The sequence below is a fragment of the Macaca thibetana genome, chromosome 7 (genome assembly GCF_024542745.1).
Source record: "Macaca thibetana thibetana isolate TM-01 chromosome 7, ASM2454274v1, whole genome shotgun sequence".
In the NCBI taxonomy this organism is placed as follows: domain Eukaryota; kingdom Metazoa; phylum Chordata; class Mammalia; order Primates; family Cercopithecidae; genus Macaca; species Macaca thibetana.
Genome location: NC_065584.1, coordinates 137,376,013 through 137,401,395, shown reverse-complemented (window position 1 = coordinate 137,401,395; position 25,383 = coordinate 137,376,013). Strand labels below are relative to the sequence as shown.

General features: G+C 39.8%; 1 protein-coding gene across 4 annotated transcripts in view; it reads left to right on the top strand.

Moving 5' to 3' along the window:
- The window catches only part of ARPP19 (cAMP regulated phosphoprotein 19), a 974,666-nt gene that overhangs the window by 454,291 nt on the left and 494,992 nt on the right, over positions 1-25,383 (top strand). The window lies entirely within an intron of this gene.

Below are 25,383 nucleotides of genomic sequence, written 5' to 3'. Positions count from 1 at the left end.
CTCAACTGCTTGCATTTACCGGCTCTAGGCTGGCTCCCTGCCTCAGGCTTTCCCTGATCTGATCACTAGCACCTGCTGAATCCTTTGCTATTCCATAATCCAAAAGCCAGTTCCCTAGCAAGTTTCAAATCATGCCTCTGAACTGCCTGTGCTGAATAGGAGAGCCACAGCCTCAGGCTGGACAAGATAAAGCTTGGGAGGGAGGAACTATCATGCAGCTTGGAAACAGCAATCTCCTTGCAAAGGGAAGTCTCATGCTGCCCAAGGCAGAATGTGACATAGGTGGCTTCTGTAATATGCCATCTGCTATTTTCCATACCATCAACAGTAACATAGTGGGCAGATAATGGAAGGGAGCTCAGCACTCCTGGACCAGGAGGGCAAAGGTAAAAGGAATCCAGATGCTGTCATCCAGATAGGACTTCTTGCCTCACATTAGCTGTGTGAGTCAAAGATAGGATATCTATATCCTAGATATAGATATATAGGATAGGATAGGATAAGGTTTAAATTGCATCTGCTGTCACCACTATGTAAATTAATTAAAATCAAAAAAGTGGATAAAATTAGAAGTTTTATAGAACTATTTTATTTCTTTTATTTGAACTGCCTACCACTTGAGCCAAAACACTTTCAGCAGATTAAGGGTCTTGAAAATTTTAATTCACATTAATTTAAATGTTCCAGGCTTTGTCTTAAGGACCATCTTAAACACTACTCACATGTTTCTCACTAACCATAGTTTATTGCTGATGTAATGTAGCTTTCTATATATAATTTTCAAATAGAGCACCATGCTCCATCCTGGTGAAGTTTTCCAAGTACTTTCCTTATTTACCATGCTGCCTCTGCTGGGAATCCTCAGTGACAAAGAGTTCCCAAGCCTGTCTTCCCCACCCCCTGCCCCAATCAAAACCTCATGCCACATGGTTTGGTTATAGAATAGTAAAGACAACACCTCTCCTCTCTATCCACTGAAGCTGAAGCTCCACAAATGCTGGACCAAGGAATCCCCAGGAACTGACACACCCTTCCAAAGCATATTGCAAGGCTACCTGTATTTCTTAGCCTCCTGCTCTCACCCAGCCCTTAGATCTAGATCCAGTCATAACAAAAGTCCCCCACAGACAACACTTCCCAGTTCAACAGTCCTCATCAACCGTTGTAAGCACCCTTTGAACTAGGGCATCTTTCTCAGAAAAGTCCTTCTGCCATCCTAGAAACCCTTTTCATGAGACTATTTTTCCCTTTTTCTATCTCGTTGAGTGTATATATGCATGAGTGTATATGTACCTACGTATAAGTCAGCTAGGAGCAACTACTGATTTGCAGGTCACAGAAGATAAGAGAATCCTACATCCTTAGCCTAAGGTCTTAACAGCCGGGTAATTGCATACTCAGGGGCCAGCAAAATTTGCAGGTTTCTCTCCCTTTCTGCTTAGCTTTGGAAGTGTAACAACCACTGAGTTCAAAGGACACCCTGGCCTCGGAGGACTTAAGGGGTGCCGTTAGGAAGCTGACGACCTCGGCAGCTGTCAGAGCTGAAAATTGGCTGACTTGTGCCTCTTGGCCAGCCCCCTCACATCTGTGAAAGAAACCAGTCATGCTTGAATCACTCCTCTTTTGTTTTCTTGGATTTTAATCTTTCCTGCAAGCCTAGAGGTGTTGATTAGGGTGTCAGAGAAAGGGAAGGAAAACATGATCTGTATCCTCTTGCCCACATCTCCACATCTCACTCTCATATTCCACTATCAAACAAGGCAGCCAAAGCTTGCAGCTGGAATCAGGTACTTTCTATGTCTGGAGTCGATCACCCTCAAAACATCAGTTCACCTGTACAAAGGTGTTGTTACTGAAAGCTAAGAATACTTCTAATCCAAAATTTAGAGCAAGGACAGCTCATTTTAAAGGGATCTGCTTTGCTTCACTGGATAATTCTGAGCATCCTCTTTTTTCTTACTACCCCTTCCGCAACCCTAGGCCCCTGGTTCTCCCATGTAAACCACCCAGTGCTTCCTTCACCTGAATGGCCCAGCCCTCTGCTGAGCATTTCCTTACTACATCCACTATTCCTGCAGTGTTTTAACCCTCCTTTTCCCACTTTGTAAGCAGCCTCAGAAAACTTCTGCCATAAGCCTTCTCAGGTGAATCTGAAAAGAGGCTGTGTTCCCACAAGCCTGGTAGAGAAAGAGGTCAGAACTCAAAAGCAGTGCCAGGACTTGGCTCTGACATTAACTATGTGTGCCTCCTCCCCAAGTACCTTAATGCCGCCGCCCACAAAATTACAGAAAGGCTTAAAGGCCTTTCCAACCCTGAAGCCCCCTGCCCCATAACACCACTCTAAATATGAGTTTCACCTTCACTATTCTACATATTTTTAAAACCTCCACCTATAGTGCTCACGTCTAGCATACATGCCTTTTGCCTTATTTGTTCTTTTATTTGTGTGGACTTCTAAAATTCTATAGTTAATATATTTTAATAAATAATATAAGTCATAAGAATATGGCTAAATCAGGTTTTTGCATTTACGTCTATATGATATTCAGATGAATTCTGAATGTTTTAGCCCAATAGTCTGTATTTATAATGTGGAGTATGTTGATCTACAGAAATATGTGCATATTTTACCATCGATAAGCAAAACATTCCAAACATGACTCCTTTGAAGGTTTTGCCATCAAGGAGACACATTCTGATTGAGCTTTGAACATCTGCCCACCCCAGTATTTCTTGCTGCTTAAATAACTTTGCATGGCAAATATTCTTGATGATGATTAATTATCCCTTTACCTCCAGAGAGGGCTCAGTTTTGAAAATCCATCAAGATTCTATCGAAATCCAGAGCTTAATGTTTTTGTCATCTTTGTTTTCCAGGCCATGAAACTAAAATTTTCCAAGCTTTAATCTGTGAGGTTAGCACATCCTAAAAGTTGTCAATTTTTTCCATAAATGCAAAGCTTGTTTTTGCTAGTGAAAATAAAACAAGATAATAGGTAGCTAAGGCAGGAAAGCAAACTGAATAACAAGTACAAAATGTTTAAAGGTGATATCTCTTTTAGATATCTAAAATTATATTTCTAGTTTTTCTTTAAGTTATCCTTTCTTACCAACAGAGATACTAAGCAAATGATATTAAACAGAGCTATGTGCTAAATTAGCTACCATGTTTGCTTTTAGAATTTGGAATTCATAACTCAGTTATAAAATCGCTGTTGGCTTTTTCCACTACTCTGCCTTCTATCCCTCTAGGATAGGAAAAACTCAGGCAAGCATCCTGAAATTGCCAGGGGGTAGGTAGCAGAATGTGCTTCTGACCACTAAAATACTCTCATTGTTCACACACTAGCCACACCACTGAGCATGTGACCTCTTTCCAACACTGACAAGTGAACATGAACAGCCCTGCTGACTTTGATTGGCGGTTCACTGGGTCTCTGACCTTGAATGACATTGCTGGCAGATTTTGATTGGCAGGCTGCAGCACTGCCGACCACCTCTAGGACACATGTCCACTCTTCAGAAATTAGCCCTTATCTTTTCAAAAACACTCTTATGTTTTCAAAACCTGGACTAACATGCACCAAAATGTGACTGCGGTCATCAAACACAGGCTGGAAAAAAAAAAAACAAGAAACGCATGATCTTTAACTTACAACCTTCAGATCCCACTGTAATTGACATAACCAGTGATGCAGCTGGTCAGGCTTTGGCTGCATCTTTGTGAGACCAAATATCAAAATTAAATGAGAGAAATTTAGACAGTCATACAGATATGTTGTCTATAGGGCATCAAATATTCAGATACTTGGAGCCTCTGAATGGTTCTTGACATGCAGACAAAACACTTGGATGACTGGTAAAAGGTTTCATTTTTCTCTAGATGCTTAGGAATACTCAAAGGAAGCCTCAGTCCCTGCTCAAAACCCTGATTCTGCATGTGCCTGGGTAAGACAGGGGCTCATGGTGCCTTCCCACTGTTCTGGTGAAAAACTATGCTGACTTTAACCCAGCACTCTACGTAGCCTCCAAATGTCTCCCTTAATAAATAAGAATTTACTTTCAAATTAAAATGCCGTATTTTAGTTTGTTTAAGAAACTGTTGCCTTCCTTATAAAATAAAATCCAAATGCTCCAAAGCTAGCAACAAATGTGAAGCTCCCATACTTCTGTCACAGGAGTATGGTATAGTGTACACCTGTGCTCAACTTTGGTTTCTCCAGAAACTCCACCAAAAGGAGAGTAAAAGAATTACAAACTTTCAAGTGTAAAGAAAATGGAAAGAAGACAATGGCAAGTGGGAGACAGCAAAAATTTTTGGAAGTTGGAAATTTGGAGAAATTAACAGAGATAGTGTGATGGCTAAATACCAGGAAAGAAGAATAAGAACTAAGCCAGTTCCACCAAGAGCATCTCAGAAAGGCCCAGGTATTAGAAACTCCCAGTGGCATGCAAGAAAGTGGAGTAAGAACTGAAAACAGGACAAGTGGATGAATGTCAGTATAAGAGGTATTCAGATTCCCTGGCTCCCTCCCAAGCAGACAAGCAACCAGTCCTCTTTTATTCCCCCAAAAAGAGGTTTATTCTATGGAAAAATAGACCAAAGAAAATCTAAACTTTTAACACAGGAGTGAGCAAGAGTTCTGTAGTGAAAGCAGAGGAGAATAAGAAAAAGTCTACACCCTGAACAGCAAACCCCAGCCGCCTTCTGCCAATCAGCTCAGATACTGCTGGCAGCCAGGCATGGAGTTCCCTGTCGCAGGTCAGGTTCCCTGGGAGATAAGCGTAAAGCGAAGATTTGTGTGCAGAACGTGTGTTGGAAGTGCTGTTTAGATCAACACCTGTGTGGGAGGGAAGGGAGCATGGCTGGGCAGAAGAGGAGGTGCTGCGGTGACAACAAAGGACTCAATGAATCCCACAGGGAGCTCCAGAGCTAGGATGGTCCTTCAGAGTTCCCCATGCTGAAGAGAGATGCCAGACCTTTGTATTCCCACACCAACCAGTCACTAAATGTGAGCTGCTGTCTTCAGCTAGAGGCAAACACTCCAGCAATGGGAGAAATGACTGATTTAGTCCTCAAGGAGTGAGGAGGAGATCTGGAGGTGCAATTTGGGGATGAGCAGGATACTATTGCTGTCCTTGTCAAATTCCACTTGTCAATAATCAGAATAAAAAATATACTGTAACAGGGAAGACAGGCTGGTAACTAAATAACTTTAATAAAGTAAGTTACGTGCTCACCAAAGTTATGGGACCAAGGTTTAGTTCTGTGAGTGGGGAAAAGAAAGTGTGGAGGTCCTGGAGTATTTTTCCATGTTGAAGATATATGAACTGGATGTGGAAGGATGCATTAAAATGTATCCACTGGAGTAAGTAGGGAAACCTGCACCAGATGGAAGGAAGAGTAAGCAAAGGAATGCATGTACAAAAAAATTGATTAAGTTCAGTGGGGGTAAGTAGTGAAGCAGAAAGGGGTGAGGACATAAGTCTCTAAGGAAACCTTGAGTGGAATGAATTTCTCTGTACAATAGAGAACTACTGAAAGTTTTTAAGAAGAGAAAGAAACTGACAAATGCCATGTGTCCAGATTTTACTGTCAGTGATTATAGAAATGATTGGAATTGGGAATGACTCGAAGTGAAACATGAGTAGGTAGAAACTTTATGAAGCTCAGGGGGGCAGTATAAAAGGGTTTTGCATGCTGGAGATTCAGATAGGCCTGGGTTTTAATCCTCACACTGCTACTTACCACCTAGGAAACCTTGCACAGATCACTTAACCACCCCAAACCTGCTTTTCATCTGCAAAATATGGGATACTAATACCTGCTTTAAGGGATTTTGGAAGCAAATAAACGAGATAATATATATTAAGTGCTTAGTACAGCACCTAGGACAGAGCAGGTGTTTATTAAATGAAATCTGATGGGTAGCAACAATAGTTAAGTGCTGTGGGCTGGGATTACTGTGTAGGCAGGAGAAATGAGAAGGAAGGCAAGGAGTTCGGGCATGCTGTGAGAGAGACTTGTAAAGAATTGAGAGAAGTTGGTTTTTATCTATGAAAAGGAAAAGAAATAGGGGTAGATTCAATGATACCTTCACAGTTTTACGTGGAACAATGGCAAGACCAACTGTTAGAATTATGCACATTTAAGGGTTGGAAGTATCGTACAATTTTGAGACATTTGATTTTAATATGGTCCAGATATTTAGTCAAACATTATTCTGGGTGTGTGGGGTGGGGGTAGGTGTGTGTGTTTTAGGTGATCAGCATTTGAATTGGTGGGCTGAGTACAGCAGATTCCTCTCCCCATTGTAGGTGAGCCTCATCCAATCAGTTGAATGCCTGAATAGAACAAAAAGGGTGACCCTTCCACAAGTAGAATGAAACTCCTCCTGCCTGACTTCCTCAAGCTGGGACCTCAAAATATCCTGCCTTGGGACTCAAGTTGAAACTAGCCCTTTCAGAGTCTTGAGCCTTCCAGCCTTCACTCTGGAACCACCCCATTGGCTACCTGTTGCAGGAAGTCAGGGACCCCGAATGGAGGGACCAGCTGGAGCCATGAGGAACATAAATTGTGAAGATTTCATGGACATTTATCAGTTCCCAAAATTAATACTTTTATAATTTCTTATGCCTGTCTTTACTGCAATCTCTGAACACAAATTGTGAAGATTTCATGGACATTTATCAATTCCCTAATAATACTCTTATAATTTCTTATGTCTGTCTTTACTTTAATCTCGTAATTCCGTTATCTTCGTAAGCTAAGAATGTATGTCACCTCAGGACCACTATTGTACAAATTTATTGTAAAACATGTCTGTTTGAACAATATGAAATCAGTGCACCTTGAAAAAAACAGAATAACCATGGTTTTCGGGGAACAAGAGAAGATAAACATAAGTTCTGACTGCCTGCAGGGTCAGGTAGAATACAGCCATATTTTTCTTCTTGCAGAGAGCCTAATAATGGATGTGCAAGTAGGAGAGATATCGCTGAATTCTTTTCCCAGTAAGGAATACCCTGGGGAAGGAATGCACTCCTGGGGGAGGTCTATAAATGGCCGTTCTGTGAGTGTCTGTCTTTTGTGGTTGAGATAAGGACTGAAATACACCCTGGTCTCTGGCAGTACCCTCGGGCTTACTAGGATTGGGAAATTCCAGCCTGGTAAATTTTGGTCAGACCGCTTCTTTGCTCTCAAACTCTGTTTTCTGTTAAGATGTTTATCAAGACAATACATGCACAGTGGGACATAGACCCTCATCAGCAATTCTAATTTTGCCTTTGCCTTGTGGTCTTTGCTGCCCTTTGAAGCATGTGATCTTTGTGACCTACTCCCTGTTTGTACGCCCCCTCCCCTTTTAAAATCCCTACTAAAAACTTGCTGGTTTTGCAGCTCAGGGGCACCACGGACCTGCCGATATGTGATGTCACCCTCAGTGGCCCAGCTGTAAAATTCCTCTCTTTGTACTCTTTCTCTTTATTTCTCAGACTGGCTGACACTTAGGGTAAATAGAAAGAATCTACATTGAAATATTGGGGGCTGGTCCCCCAGAGAGCTACCCAAGTTCCAAGGGTGGAGAGAATTTCAGGGAGGGGCAGGTAAGCAATGGGCTAAGTGTCCATATAGCTAAATGAAAATGAGGGTCAATAAAAACACTTAGAATTTGGGTGACCTTGATATAAAAAGTTGTAATAGATTAAGAAAACTGGATTGCTCCACAGGTGCTTTTATAAAATCTCTCACTTTAATACTGCAAATGTCATCAAATATTTTTAGACAATATCTTAGGGGAAGGTTGAAAGCAGAACAAATCACATAAAATTATCCTTGAAAACACAAGTGTAGGCAAATACTTGGAGAATATCATGGCTGGGACCAATCCACTGCACAGTCCATTTCTCAGAACCAGGGATTTAGTCCTGGTAGGAATGGTCTTGGTTGTCTTTTTGTTTCCTGTGTCTGCTGTAATGAATCACCATAAATTGAATGCACTAGAATTTATTCTCTCACAGTTGTGGATACCATAAGCACCGGGCTGAAACCAAGGTGTCAGCAGGCCTGCACTTCCTCCAGAGGCTCTTGGGGAGAATCTGTTTTCCTGCCTTTTCCAGCATCTAGAGTTACCCACCTTGGCTCATAGCCCCTTCCTCTGTCTTCAAAGCCAGTGGCCTAGCATCTTCTTTCTCTGATTCTTCTTCCCTCTGCTTCCCTTACGTGGCTTTCTTGGTGTGTGTGTGTGTGTGTGTGTGTGTGTGTGTGTGTGTGTGTGTGTGTCTGTGTGTGTGTGTGTGTGTAATCTCCCTCTTATGAGAATGCATGTGACTCCATCTAGAGCCCTCCTGGATAATCTCCCCATCTTAAGATCCTTAGGTTATCACACATACAAAGTCATTTTCTACCATATAAGTTAACATTCACAGGCTCCAGGGATCAGGATGGGCATATCTTGTGGGAGACCATTATCCAGCCTACCACAGTTAGTAACGTGAAGACTGTGTTGAAATATCCACGCTAACAACCCAGCAGCCCAGGTCCTAAACTCAAGCATCCAAACTCAAGGATTTGAAAGAGAAGCACCCTCAAACGCAAGCCAAAACATAACCAGAAAAAAAAAAAAGTGTAGGCACTTTAAAGAGAGAACTGGAGATAAGATCTCTTTAAGAAAGATAATCCACAGTCGTGAAAGGCCTGTCACTTAGCAAGAGCTGTGAGCCAATCAGATGCTCTGTCAGAAGGCAAAGCAGGAGAAAGCCCTGCCTAATTGGATTGGCTGTCTTAATGGGCCAGAAGTCAAGTCAGAATGAAAACTATACTCAATTCAGCCACCTGAAATTGGTTGTAAAAAGGATGCAATAAAATAGGTCAGTTTTCTGAGACTGGTAAGAGGGTCCATGCCCAAATGGACTGAATGCTTCTGTCTTTATGTGACTGTTTGTCACCTTGTGACTATAGCCTTCAACCATGCAGTGTGGGTGAATCTATCTTATTTTTAAAGGGTTAAAATCCGGTGACTGAATTAATTCATTCTGAGCATCCTTCCTACCTACTGCCAGTGAGTAGAATTTATTATGAGTTTGACCAGTTGCGCCAGTTCTCTCCCTGCTGAATGACACAGCTCATCAGCTCATCCTCTTTAATATGTCAATACTGAAGTGGAGACTTCTGTGAATGCCTTCCTCCTGAGGGTCCTTCTATTGGTCTTGACCTGCCATTGCTGGTTTACTCTTTCCAAAAATATTTACAGAGTACCTGCCATGAAAGGCACTTTACATAAGTTCTAGCTCCTAAGACTCTCACAACGGAATGGACAGAATCAAGAAGATATAGTCTCATATTGCCCAGATTCTGAATTCTCATCACATTCTGGAGCTGTATCAAGCCTACTGTCCATGTGTGCTATAATGAATTGAATAGTATTCCCCCAAAATTCATATCCATCCAGAACTTTACAATGTGACCTTATTTGGAAATAGGATCATTGCAGGTGTAATTATTTAAAGATCTCAAGATGAAATCATCTTAGATTTAGGGTGATCCCTATATCAAATGACCTATTGAGAATACTATCCCCCTTGCCAATATATTAATATTAATAAATCTCATAATAAATTAAGAGCCTGTCTGTTTATCCATAGCCTTATAGTAAACATATTCCCAGTACATTTTTGTAGTTTTCCATTAGGTTTTTGGAAGTTGACAGTTTGTTTGTTTTGGTGACATTGACCTTCTCCCTAGAAGCCTTTACTTTGTGTCTTTCATTTTCTTCCCTAGCTGACGTGTTAGTGGCATTGCCACATGGGTATCTGCTTAGAAGCCCAGCATTCTTCTTACTTTTTTTGCCAATAGGTCTTCAGGTTTATTAAAGCTAAAGGACTGTGTTTATAGCAAACTACCATTTGGACTGAATTGACCAAACAGTTGATATGGCATTTCCCTACCCTCGCACCTAATTGTATGTTTGAGTAAAGAGACCAAGCTGAACAACTGTTTCGATACCAGTTGAACTCAATGTCTTAAGTTCCATTTAAAACATAGCCTTATGTTTACCTATGCCACCAACTTGTATATCCCACACATGTACTCCAGAACTTAAAATAAAAGTGGACCAAAAAAAGAGCCTTACCAACTAGCCAAATAGTAAAGGTAAAAAATAAAATAAAATAGAACCTGTTATGTATTATAGGCTGATACACCCACTAACTTAGGGTGGTTAGCTGATTTGTCCTCAATCCGTCAGATCACAAGAGCATCTAGATATGTAACAGAAAGGCAGATAAAGCAGGCAAGAAAATGCCCACACTGGGAAACAAACAAGGGCTGAGAAAAGAGATCTCTTAGCTGTACCTAGAGACTGAAGTGAAATACGGTTTTCAGCGTTACTAGACCCAAAATTCTACTGTCCAAGGAAAGGGACGAGGAACTCTATTCTGCAAAACTGCACGAAAAATTTGACCCAGATATGAGAATACCACCAACGTGTCATTTAGGGAAGATAACTAAAGAGAAAGAGCAAAGGCTTGTGGGAATAAGGTCAATTTTATCTAAACAGGAAAGTGCTCACAAAAGTACGGGAAGAGCAGCCGCAGTTCAGACAGGAAATCAACAACATGCACAGCTGAGGAAGGAGGAGTCAAGACAAATTAATTCCAACACAGTGTAAAATTCTCTGGACTCCAAGAAGACAAATAGAATCAGGGAAGAGGACGGGAGCACAGACTAGATGTCAAGGATCGCGTTAGGAATATTAGTTATATTGTTAATTTATTGGTCCATTTTATAGTTGAGGCTCAGAGAGCTTAAATTACTTGCCCACATAAACACAGCCGATAAGCAAATTCAAGCCGAAGTCTGTCACGTTCAGAGCCTCTGCTCTTTCTACTGCATCAATGTTTCTCAAAGTGAAAACTGAGGCCACCTGCATCCGAGTCACCCAAAGTGCTTGTTAAAAACCCACGCCCAGTACTTCTAAATCAGATTCTCCTTAGGTGGTTCTGTGTACTGTACCCCCTACAGGGCCTCCTCTCTGAGACAGGCCTGTCCTCTGGGAAAAGTAGAGAGGCTCCTGCCTCCTACAATGGCCCTAGTCCCAGGAATCACCCAGTGTATTCACAGAGTCAGATCTTGAAAATAAGGACAAAGTCCAGCCATCAGAACTGAAGGGACCAAAATGTAGAAATGAGTTGAGAGTCCAGCAGCCTCACCCATTAGCAGGCTCAAGTTTCACCCTAGAGCCTCCACATACAATACGAGAAGGAATCAACCAACTGACCAAGGCCAAGTGGTCAGAACTGTGGCAGCAACCGGGAGGCCAAATATTGAAGGTCAGTTTGTTCTCTCTTCCTCTGTGTAAAATTCTCTGTGTTTTTTAACTATCTCCTCCTCCAATTTTCAGCTTCCTTGTCTATAGTCATAACAATAGCTGACATGTACTGAAAACCTCTAGTATGCAAGGCCCTATTGTAGGACTTCTACACGTATTTATCTATGTGATTCTACAACCACTTGAGGAAAAAGGTACAATTTATATACCCATTTTACAGATAAGAAAACTAAAGCACAAAGACATTAAACAACTTGCCCAGGGTCACCCAGCTGGCAAGTATGTCACCCACCCAATCTGGAAAGTATGTCTTCAGAGCCATACACTCAGTCATGACACAGTGCTTCCTCTCTGACTGTAGCTATGGTGCCACGTTTCACAAGCCTAACACTTGGTAGGAAGCTAGAGGTGGTGCCATTTTGGGACTCAAATTAGGACTCAAAAACTGCCCTGAGTACATATGTCTGACCAGCTATGATAAGGGAGACAAAAAGATCTCAGCGAATTTGATCTAGTCACATCAGATTCTGTTGTGACCGAGGGTATAGACATGTTCCCAAACCATCAGCTAAATAAACAGAGGAGCCAAACTCCAGCAGATGCATGCAATCTTGTCTTATTTACCATGAGTCCAGGAAGCATCACAACTTCTCCTAGAAGCCTGTTTTGGGGGAAAAAAATTGCTTGGAAACAGAGAGATAAAATCAATAGGAAGGTGGAATCTTTGAAGAGTTCCTCAGTCCAAAAAAAAAAAGACAGCAGCAGCAGGACGTTCTGGAGGGTTGTCTTCAGTGGCTGAAGTGCCTACAACTGACCAACAAGGTAAATCAAATCTGCTGCCAATACATTCTTTTGCTGTCCAGATAAAACGGCAGACTAAGCTGGTGAACTTTCACCCTTCACCCGCGCTCTTCAAGCCAAAGTACAGATTAAAAAAAATCAATAACCCCAATCGATGGGAAAATATTTTTAGTCTCTAACTGAACGATATGTTTTGACAAGGCCAAAGAGGAGCACAAAAGAATGGCGAAAGATAAAAGACAGAAAATTAGGAATTTGCTTTATTGGGTGAGGTGGAATCACCAATCACTTTCTTTTTTCCTCGCTGACATTCGTCTAAATTATCTCACAGCAAGGAAATAAAGTGTAAGGAGATGAATTTATAAAATGGCATGATTCACTGCCAAGCACCTTAAAACCTATTATTGCTACCATTTTCTGTTGCCATTTCCAAGAAAGCAATCTAGAGAAATGTCCATGTTCAGAACACAGTCAGAGAAAAGAGCATTTCCCCAAAGTGAATAGAGTGAACAATGGAACAACGGAGCCTCCCACCCCCACCCCAATCTGCAGGTCACATCCAATACTGAACACATCAGAAAGTGTTTAAAATCCCCAATTTGACTTCATTTTTCTCAAAATAACCATTGTTTTTCATAACTCAATACCCTCGAGTTCCCTTCATAACAGAGCAAATTAAACACATAATATCACCATGTCTTCTGGCCCTTTAAGCAGTAATTTATTTTTGTACATAGGTGCAAGCCTGTTGTATTTCCAAAAATTATTTCACATTTTTTCCTACATTAAATAAAAATGATAAACATGCAACCCTGAATGAAATTAACAAAAATTACCTGTCAATTTGTTTGCTTTTTTTTTTTTTGTAGAAGAAAGTTATGAACATAGGGAATAGTCTTACCAATTGATTAATATTTTCAATTCTTTATAGTAACGACAATTGGTAAACAGATTTATGGGATTCAAAAATCTATATAAATCCAATAGACTGAGAGTTGGCATCATAGCAACCTATTTTACTTATTAATACATATCCTTCTCTTTTTTTCTCCCTTAATATCAATGCCTCATCTGTTATTTGATAAGCCTTTGGAGTGAATTTAATGACTATCATTTTACTACAACTCTTTATTTTTTTCCTCTAGCAGAAGCTTAAATATATATTTCTTACATAAATACATACCTAAGCTGACGGTTACATCTGTGTGATGGCAGCCAATTCTACCCACAAAAATCAATCAGTTCCATAAAAGAGATTGCCAAACCAATGGTTTGACATCATATATATGGCAGTCAAAGCATCCACTCAATGGCTACTTGATTGGCCATTTTATTAATACTGTAAGTAAGTTGCTTCGTTGTTAAGATCAAAGCAGATTTTCTAATTGCGATCATTCTGGTAGGGTGAAAAAAAATGGAATAGTCTAGTCCCCTGAGACTTCCATGAGAACCAGCTTTGTACACTTGTGTTCTATTTACCCAAGTGTAGAAACCTTCACAGACTGTTGGTACCCTCACTTCACAGACTCTCCAGGATATTTGGACCTATTTACATTTTTGTTAACAGGAACAATGTACTTCACTGTCTCTGTTAGTAAAAATCATATAACACTTGCTTCTCTTTCCTGAGCATTTACTATATGCCAAGCTCTCTATGCTTAGCATTCTTATGCATCTGATCTCAGTTAACCTCAGAACTAACCTACAACATAGGTAGTATCAGCTCCAAATTACAGAAGAAAAAAGCCTTGGCGAGATAAAGTAACTGCCCAAGGTCACAACAGTAAAGTGGTAGAGACAGGGGTCTAATCCCATTTCTTTCTGATTCTGATGTCTATACCACTACTTCATTCGGTTTATGGTACCACCACCTAGATGGAATAGAGCTGATAAGATTCACCACCTGAAGTAGTTGGAATGACCAGAAAATCACATTTAATCGACTCCTTAGTTCACAAACTATCATGCCATATTTAAATGAGCATGAAAGTCACTTTTAATTTGTTAAGTCATTAGTTATGATACATTTATTAAGCATCTTTAATTCTGGAATATTTATGTGAATACAGCTCATTAATAAATTCCTAGTAGGCCCCCTTGTTAAGAAATACTTGCACTTGCTTAGTGAAAGATCAATGCATGATAAACACATTTTAAGTGCATTGTAAGTACATCCTGTATGTACTTCATGAGCAGGTGAAAGGCCAAAACCAAAAGTGTTATATATGTTACCCATGAAGACTCATTTCCTCAGAATTTTCCAAAATAATTTTTCAATATCGAATTGCCATATTTCACACATTTCCTCAAAATGGCTGCCAATAAAATGTCATGCTTCATGTTGCCCATTTATTCACATCTCTCTTCAAGTTGCTAAAGGACTTTGGACATACACTCCCTCTTTTTAACATTCCCTAGAAGTCCTTACCATGGTAGTTGATTGTTGAAGCACTTGTAATTGAAATGAGTAGGTAATTATGATGTTCAAAGCTTTCAACATGCTCAGGGAAGTGTGATGACTACTTGAATTAGCTAACGAAAACATGTCAAGTCATTGCCAAAAGATCTGTCACAAAAATCCATTATTTGCAGCTGGGAAGTTACCAACTGTTTGAAAAACCAGAATGACTCTCTGTAACTCCAGCTACATAGTATTTGACTCCATTATTTGTGAGTAAAACTGGGTGTATATGTGAATCCCGGAATGTTTTCACAATGGAGAGACATGGTAGACTCAGTGATTCCCTGACCATCACAATGTTCAAAACATTCTGTTTCTAACAGGGGCTGAGGGACTGAGCTTTTCTTAGCAAAAAATGGATTTAGCTAGCTAAATCTAGATTTGCCTTTCCAGTTGAATCCTAAGTTCTTGAGAGGTAGAGACTGTTACAGGAAGTTCATGCTCCAAATCTCGCCTTCAGTCCATTTTCCTTAAACCTTCCAATGCTTCTCATAAGACTGGAATAAAATCTAGATCTCTTTCCATGACCTGCCAGCCTTGGTAGCTGTGTGGTCACCACCTGGAATACACAACCCACAGACTTCTGTGTGGCCAGCAACTATTTTATTCATCATTCAGGTCTCAGCTCATGCATCATCCCTCCAGAGACACCTCTGCTCCACCACTCCCCACTCATTCTTTATTATTTTGTTTTCTATCCTCTGCAGCACCTATCATTATCAGAAGTTGTCCTACTAGACTACAGGTTCCACTGACTGATGAAGGGGAGGAGCCTGACAAGGGGGAGGTGTTCAATATTTGTCGAACACATGAATCTCCAGGGCAGTGACGGACAACTTGGATTGAATCAGATTTTTTATTAAGCCAAACTGCTTTTGGGGAAGTACCAGTTTTATTCCTCATGCAATAGCAAGCTGATTCTTCAAAAATTTGACTACCGAATTTTTTGGTCCAGGCCTTTTTAAACCACAGGTATATGGATATGGTCTTAGGATAGATTTTCCCCTGACCTGGGTGAAGCTGCTTCACGCCTTCTCTGTGCCTTTGCATATGTCCCATCTGCCTGGAATGCTTTTCCCCTCTCCACCTGATAACTTCTACTCATCTTTCAAACTTGTCTAAAGCATCCACTTCTTGTGGAATGCACTTGTGAGTGGGGTCCTCTGTTTGCTTCCATAACTTATCTCCTGCAAGTCATCTCTCATAGCTTATTCTCTAGCAACATTGGTATTTTCACCAAACTCTGTCACATGTTTGTGTTCTATATATACATTTCTTTCTACCAGAAATTGACTAGATTTTATTCCAGTCTTATGAGAGGCATTGGAAGGTTTAAGGAAAATGGAAGGTATTGACTCTTTACCCAGCTTGCCTTCCTGTGTCTTTTAATTGGAGCAGTTAGCCCATTTACATTTAAGGTTAATATTGTCATGTGTGGATTTGATCCTGTCATTATGATGCTGGCTAGTTATTTTGCAGACTCGATGTATTCGCTTCACAGTATCACTGGTCTTTGTACTTCAGTGTGTTTTTGTAGTGGCTAGTAACGGGTTTTTGTTTCCATATTTAGTGCTTCCTTCAGGAGCTCTTGCAAGACAGGCCTGGTGGTGATAAACTTCCTCAGCATTTCCTTGTCTGAAAAGGATTTTATTTCTCCTTCACTTATGAATCTTGGTTTGGCCGGATATGAAATTCTGGATTGGAAATTCTTTTTTTTGAGAATGTTGAATATTGGCCCCCAATCTCTTCTGGATTATAGGGTTTCTGCTGAGAAGTCCACTGTTAGTCTGATGGGCTTCCCTTTGTAGGTGACCTAGACTTTCTCTCTCTGCTCTTAACATTTTTTCCTTTATTTCAACCATGGAGAATCTGATGATTATGTGTCTTGGGGTTGATCTCATGAAGTATATTACTGGGATTCTCTATATTTCCTGAATTTGAATGTTGGCCTGATTTGCTAGGTTGGGGAAGTTCTCCTGGATGATATCCTAAAGTATATTTTCAAAATTAGTTCAGTTCCCCCATCTTTCAGGTACCCCAATCAGTCATATGTTCAATCTTTTTACGTAGTGCTATGGTTCTCAGAAGTTTTGATCATTTCTTTTCCTTCTTTTTTTCTCTAATCTTGTCTGCCTATCTTATTTCAGCAGGATAGTCTTCAAGTTCTGAGATTCTTTCCTCTGCTTGGTCTGTTCAGCTATCGATATTTATGGTTGCATTATGACATTCATGTGTTGTGTTTTTCAGCTCCATCAGGTCTTGCATGCTCCTCTATAAACTAGTTATTCTGGTTAACAGCTCCTGTAATGTTTTATCATGGCTCTTAACTTCTCGCATTGAGCTAGAACATGCTCCTTTAGCTCAGCAAAGTTCATTATTGCCATAATAATCCATGGAGACTATGGCCATCCCTCCCCCGACGGGCTTTGTCCCAGGGAGATCAGACTTTTGTCCATAAACTCCTGACTAGAGTTGCTGAAATTCCCATAGAGAGACCCTGCCTGGTGAGGAGGGATGGGTCCAGGTCCAACCCAAAGAGGCAGTCTGGTCATAGTCCGCCACAGTCGCTGTGCTGCACTGTGAGGAATTCTTCTTGGGTCAAAACCACCCAGTCTCTCCAGCACCAGCAGGGGAAAATGGCTGCAGTGATGATGGCTGCCCCTCCCCCATGGATTCAGTAGTCTTAGGTAGTCTCCAGCTGAGTGGCCACCAAGAATCTGCACAACTCTGTGCTTGGAACCCAAGGCCCTGGTGGTATGGGCTCACAAGGGGATCTCCTGATCTGCAGGTTACACAGATCCATGAAAAAATTGTGGTTTCACCAGAGGGGTAGCACAATCACTCACCACCTCCCTTGGCTGGAGGTGGGAGCTCCCCTTGCTTTGTGCATCTCCTGGGTGGGCTGTTGCTACACCCTGTTTTTCTCACTCTCCCTGGGTCATGCCAACCACCTAATCAGTCCCAGTGAGAAAACCTGGATACCTCAGTTGCCAGTGCAGGATTTACTCACTGCTTTTCATTCCCCTTAGTGGGAGCCTCCAACCACAGCTGTTTCTAGTCGGCCACCTTGGCCCCTCCCCGTCACTTCTCTAATGTATCTTTCTATGGAACTCCTATTAATTCTTCAAAACCTACTCCAGTGTCATTGCTTCTGTGAAGCCTTCTATGAATCATCTCCACTCCAGAAAGAAGTAATCACTCCCTCCACTGGGCAACATCTCTACCCTGAACATATCCAGTTTTTACTTTTCATACTCTTTTAAAATTACTTATTTTCAAATATCAAACTGTCTTTGACACTAGACCAGTGCTTCTCAATCCAGATGATTTGACCTCTCTGGAAACATTTGGCAATGTCTGAAGGTATTTTTAGTTGTCATAACTAGGGGAAAAAGGGATAGTGCTACTGGCATCTAGTGACTAGAGGCCCAGGATGTTGCTACACATCCTACAATTCACAGAGCAGTACCCACAAGAAAAAATCATCTGGGCCAAACTGTCACTAGTGCCAAGTATGGACTAAGATTCCTATGTGCTGCAAAGGGCTTCAGTGATCAGTGTAGTTGGAGCCAAAAATGCGTTCAACCTTTCCTTCATCTTTGCAAGAGACAAAATGGCTGAAATAGGGCTCTTCAGCTTACTTTTTCCGTATGGAAAGTGAGAGTTTATAGATACACACAAGGTGCCATAAGCCTAGGACTCAGAAATCCTGAGTTTGAATCCTGGAGCTATGTGGCCTTGGGCAACTCACTAAGTCTCTCTGAGCCCCAAATCAATGAGATGCAAATAACATCAGCTCAAAGGGCTATGCAGAAGATGAAAGAAAATCATGTGTATGAAAATGCTATGTAAACTAAAAAATTCGAACATTAACACTTTCTTTCCATGAAGGGGAGAAAAGAGCCAAAAACAGTTTCAGTTTTATTTTCTAGCCCTGGTTATAAAATCAGCTCAGAGTGAGCCATCAAGTTTTCTGTTTATTAATGTACAGGCTCAATATCATGCAGTAGACAGGAGCCCCTTGTCATCATCTCTGTCATTCTTACAGCAATGGAGGCAACTTGATCTAAAATACCTGGGGCAAACCAGCTCCAAACTATGCCTCCCACACTCCCACTCCAATTACATCTTTGTATGTCCTGTATTATATAATGTAGGCCAGCAGCTGGGACATGCAAACCTCAAAGTTTCAGTGGCTAAACATTGCAGAAGCCCATTTCTTGTTCATGTAGCATCCAATGCAGGTGCCAGTTAGAAGAGGGTGAAGCAGGTGGGTGCTGTGCTCCATGCAGTCATTCAGAGACCTGGGATTCCAATGACTCTGCCATCTTCAACATGTAGCTTCCAAGCTTACTCTGGGCATTGACATCTAATTGGAAGACAGTAGGAAATAGAGGTTAGAGAAGGCACACACTTAATTTTTAAACATCTCAACTTAGAAGGGATACATACATCACTTCTACTCATATTCCATAGGTAAGAATTAGTCATATGGTCCTACCTGGATGCAAAGGAGGGGAAGTGAAATATGTAGTCCTTAATTTCCCAGCCACTTTTCAGAAACAATCAGAGAAGGTACACACTCAATTATTAACATCTCAATCTGAAAAGGACACATACCTCACTTCTACTCACATTCTGTAGGTAAGAACCAGTCATATGGTCCCACACAGATACAGGGAAGGAGGACTGAAATATGTAGTCCTTGATTTCCCAGACACTTTCCAGGAACAATTTTATATTATGAAAGGGGAGCAGAAGAGCAAGAAGTTTTGCTAGATAGCTAACCATCTCTGCCACACACACTAAAGTATGCTCTGCTAACTTAATACTTTAGATTCTTCTTGACATTCTTTAAACACACCACGTCCCCCCACCCATTTCCCCACTCTTGTCTGTAATTTTACTGCTTCGTTAGTGTGTAATGCCCGTTCCTTCCTGTATCTGTCAGTATGAATCTTTCAAGCCCAGCTCAATTCTCACCACCTCCGTACAGTTTCCCTGGTCCATTAGGTAGGATGTGCTCTCTCCCCACACCGACCTTCATGCTTCTTTGTACCTTTCATTATAACACTGGTGATCTATTTGGCATTTTGTTTATATGTATCCAAATCAATCCCATTACTAGGTTACAAGTTCTTGGAGAGTAGGGCCTATGTCCCATTCACCTATGTGTCCTTTACAGTATCCAGTAATATGCCTGTTGTGTAGTTTGTAGTGGGTGCTCAGTATATGGTAGGTAATGTGACCATTCATAGACATGAACCCATAATAATATCTCACTTGCTTGGAGGCAGATCCAAGCCTGCGAAGAAGTCAGGGAAACAACTCTCCCTCACCATTCAAAAAAAAAGAATCCTATAAATTTTATCTCTTCTTTTTTCACTCAAAGAAGCAGGTGCTTCCTGCCATGCTATTCAATGCTGCCTTTTATGAGACATAATGGGAGTAGTTTGAGTGACTGGGATTCTATTTTATTCTACCACAGAAGCCCAGGTAGCTAAAGGGCAACTTGAAGACCACCAACTAATCAGTACAGGATTAGTTGACAGCAACCTGCACAGGAAGAATGGATGAGCCAAGCATGTCTGGCCAGTAAACTAAAATTTGTTTTATTTGTTCAGAAAGGTATTTTGTGAAGCCTTGGCTGGCCATATTTTTAGCATTTAAAGAAATGCTCTAAATCAATAGAAAATATGGCAAATAAATTTTGGCACATCCCCACATAGAATACTCGGCTGTCATTAAAAAAAATGATGTATTCACACCTCAAGAAACTAGAAAAAGAATAACAAATAAACCCAATGTTAGCAGAAGGAAGGAAATAATAAAGATTAGAGCAGATATGAATGAAAACGAGAATAGAAAAAAACAATAAAACAAAGAGTTGATTTTTTGAAGAGACCACAAAACTGACAAATCTTTAGCTAAGCCAACTAGAAAAAAAAGAGAAAATCCTCAAATAACAAAAATCAGAAATGAAGGAGGAGACTACATAACTGATACTATAGAAATATAGAGGACTATAAGACACTACTATGAACAATTATATGCCAACATACTGAATAACTTACAAGAAATGGATAAATTTCTAAAACACACAACCTACCAAGACTGAATTGTGAACTAAAAAAAAATCTGAACAGACCTATGACTAGTAAGAATCTTGAATTAAAAAGCTCCCAACAAAGAAAAACTCAGAACCGGCTGACTTCACTGAAAAATTCTACCACACGTTTTTAAAAGAATTAATACCAATACTTCACAAACTCTTCCAATAAAATCAAAGAGGAAGGAATTCTTTTAAGCTTATTCTATGAAGTCAATATTATCCTGATACCAAAATGAGATAAAGACACTATGAGTAATGAAAGCTACAGACCAATATCCTTGGTGAATATTGATGCAAAAATCTTTGACAAAATACAAGCACATTGAATTCAATAGCATGTTAAAAGAATTACACACTATGACCAAGTGGAATTTGTTCCTGGAATGCAAGGAAGGTTCAACATATGAAAATCAATCAATGCAATATACCACATTTACAGAATGGAGGACAAAAATGACATAATCATCCCAATTGATTCAGAAAAAGTATTTGAAAAAAATTCAATACAATTTCATGACAAAAAAAAGCCCTCACCAAACTAGGAATAGAAGGAAATTATCTCAACATAATGAAGGTTATATATGAAAAAATCACACAGCTAACATATACTCAGTCATGGAGAACTGAAAGCTTTCCCTCTAAGATCAGAACAAAACAAGGCTACCATCTCTCACCACTTCTAGTCAACATAGTACTGAAAGTTTTAGCCAGACTAATTAGGCAATCAAATAAATAAAAGGCATCCAAATGGGAAAAGAAAAAGTAAAACTATCTCTATTCACAGAAGACATAACCCTATATGTATAAAATGCTATATGTAAAATTCCACCAAAAACCTGTTAGAATAAATGAATTCAGTGAAACTCTGGGATACAAAATCAACACATACAAAAAAATCAGTTGTGTTTCTGTACACTAACAATGAACAATATGAAAAGGAAATTAAGAAAGCAACCCTATTTACAATAGGATAAAAAAGAATAAAATAATTAGAACTTAACCTAGGAGGCAAATAACTTGTACACTGAAAACTACAGAACTTTCTTCAAAGAAATAAAATAAAACACAAATAAATGAAAGACACATACATAGTCTGTGAAATCCCTATCAAAATTCCAATGATTTTTTTAAAGAAATAGAAAAGGCCTAAAATTCTATGAAATCTCAAAGGACCATGAATAGCCAAAGTAATCTTGAAAAAGAAAAACAAAGCTGAAGAGCTCAGCCTTCCTGATTTTGAAACATTATTACAGAGCTATAGTAATCAAAACAGTATGGTGCTTACAAAGACAGAAACATAAACCAATGTAACAGAATAGAGAGCCCAGAAATAAACCCTCACATATATGGTCAGATAATCTTCAATAAGGTGCCAAAGTTACACAATGGGAAAAAATAGTCTCTTCAACAAATGTTGGGAAACCTGGATACCCATGGGCAAAAAAAAAAAAAAAAAAAAAGAAGTTGGACCTTTACTTTACATAATATACAAAGTTAATTCAAAGTAGATTAAAGACCTAAACACCTGAAACTATAAAGCTCCCAGAAGAAAATAGGGGGAAAGATTCATGACATTAATCCTTGCAATGATTTCTTGGATATGACATCAAAAGTACAGGCAACAAAAACAGGAATAAACAAGTGGAACTACATCAAGCTTAAAAACTCCTGTGCAGAAAGGAAACAATGAACAGAATGTAAAGACAATCTATGGAATGGGAGAAAATATTTGCAAACCATATATCTGAAACGGCATTAACATTGAAAATATATAAAGAACTCCTAAACATCAAACAACATCAACAACATCAACAAACAACATCAACAGAAATAATTTATTTTAAAATGGCAAAACTCGAACAGATATTTCTCCAAAAACACAAACAAATGGCCAATAAGCATATGAAAAGATGTCCAACATCACTAATCACAGGGAAATGCAAATCAAAACCACAATGAGATGTCACCTGAAACCCATTAGAATGACCACTATCAAAAAACAGAAAATAAAAATATTGGTGAGGATGTGAGAAAAATAGAACTATTGTACACTGCTAGTAGGAATGTAAAATTGTTCAGCAGCTATAGAAAACTGTATGGAGGTTCCTTGAAAAATTTAAAAACATAATTACTGCATGATCCAACAATCCTAGATCTGGTTTTAAATCAAAAAGAATTGAAAATAGGACCTTGAAGAGATATTTGCACAACAGTGTCCATTGCAGCACTATTTGCAATAGCTAAGATATGCAAACAATTCAAGTATCCATAGACAGACGAATGGATAAAGAAAATGTAGTATATACATAAAATGCAATATTATTCACCCTAATAAAATAAATTTTGTCATATGTTGCTCCATTAATGAATCTAGAGAATATTATGCTAAGTGAAATAAGCCAGTCACAAAATCACAAATATTACACTATTTCGCTTAAAGTTTCCAAACTAGTCAAGTTCTTGGAAATGGTAGAATGGCAGTTGCCAGGGCTGGTGGAGAGGAAAAGGGTGAGATGTTGTTCAGTAAGTGTAGAGTTTCCATTTTGCAAGATAAAAAAGTTCTAGAGTTCTATTGCACAAGAAGGTGCACATAGTTAACACTACTGTACTGTATAGTTAAAAATGGTTCAGGTGGTTAAAACAATGAAGTGTATGTACTGACTGATATTAAGACATGCTGATTAAAAAAAATCAAGAAGAAAGTTACAAAAAGAAAGTTATAAATAAGATGTATAACATAATCCCACTTTTGTAAATACATGTGTATGTATATATATATGTATGCATATGCATGTGTATTTGTATACATCTACGCATGTGTATCACATTTATATAGTTTATACTACCTTTGTATTTATACACAATAGAATATGAGCACAACTTGACAAAATGCATATGTATCTGATTTGTCATTTTATTCCTAGTGTTCAGTACATAGTTGGTTAGAAATATTAATAGTTGATCAATGAATAAGCATATGTGCCATCCAAAAGACTGAAAAGTTATGCACCAAAATATCAACAACAGTCATCTGTTTCAAGATTTTTTGTCTTTACTTATCTGTATTTCTAAAATTTTTTCTAATGAACAGTATTATTTGTTCTCAAAATAATTTTTAAAGGTAAAGAATGGAGAGGAAATGCTCTGTGTCTAGATATATACAGTGAAATGATGAATTTTTAGCCCAAATAGATTTTACCTAAAATTCCCTAATAAAGTGAATAAATTTTTTTATTTGGGAGGAGGAAGTGTTCAAGAGACACCAAGTGTGACAATAAGAGAGAGAGGTTATGTCCAGATGGTAAGGTCAGGAGGGAACTTGAGGAAGAGATGTTGCTGGAGTCAGGTCTAGCAGGATGTGTGCACTTTCAATGAGTGAACTGGAAGGAAAATTCACTTCAAAAGGGAGATGAGATTAATAATGGCATAAACACTAGGAATTATGAGGTGGGTTTCGGGGACAAATAATTGGAGTAGACTTGGGTTTAAAAGAAATGTGACTGGAAATGGATATGGGCTGATTGTAGGTGGTTCTGCCTGTGGAAAGTTAGGAGTTTTGACTTTGTCCTGTGTGGGATCGAGGGTCATCCTTGTTTTTTAGCAGAGGTGTGGCACAGGCAAAGCGCCGTTTACCTGCCAGCTGCTTTTCACATGGGCTCAAAGAGAAGAGACTGGTTAGAAAGCTCAGGTAGTATCCCAGGTTTGAGAATATAGAGACCTGGACAAAGAGGGAGGGGAGAGAAGCAGAAATAGATGACAAAGACAGATGACAGAGTCTATGAAGAAACAATAACAGGGCTTAGAGACTGAGTGTCAGCACAGGAGGTTGCAGGCCCAGATGAAGCAATGGGGAGCTTCACTTTTTCCCCCACTGGATAAAATTAAGTTATGATAAACATCAAGAACATCTCTCATAGAACAAGCTATTTCAGGGTAGGCACAGTGGCTCAGGCCTATAGTCTCAGCACTAGGGAGGCTGAGGGAGGCAGGATCGCTTGAGTCCAGGAGTCTGAGACAAGCCTGGGCATGATAGTGAGACCCCATCTCACCAGCAACTTTCTAAAAAAATAGAAAAATTAGCCAAGCACAGAGGCTCGTGCCTGTAGTCCCAGCTACCTGGGAGCCTGAGGTGAGAGAGTTGCTTAAGCCCAGGAAGTCAAAAATGCAGTGAGCCAAGATTATGCCACGACACTCCAGCCTGGGAAACAGTGAGACCCTGTCTCAGAAAACAGGGGGCAATGTCACAAGGAAGTCTACTTAGGCAGAAAGATCAGCCAAGGACTTTGGGTTTTCTGGGGATTTTTGTTTTCAGGATGGTACTGTGAGGATCAGAAAGTAGACAAGAATGAGACAGTGGGAAGAGGAAGGCTGGGGATAAAGGAGAGGCGGGATGACTGGGATGGATCTCCCAGTAGGTGGGATAGGAGACAACCCAGACCAAGGCAGAGAAATGGAAAGATACCTCAACTCCAAGGCTGATAGAAAGATGAGCACTGGCAATGTTCTCACATGGAGAGAAATGGGGACGGTGAGATCATCTGTTTTTGCTGTAGGCATTATGGAGATCGCCTGCTTTGCAAGGAGTGAGGATTGAGCAGAAAAGAATACATCTGAAACACCAATGTAAAAGAGTCTTAGAGAAACAGAAGATGAATAAAGGGTCAGACAGCTACATGTGGCTG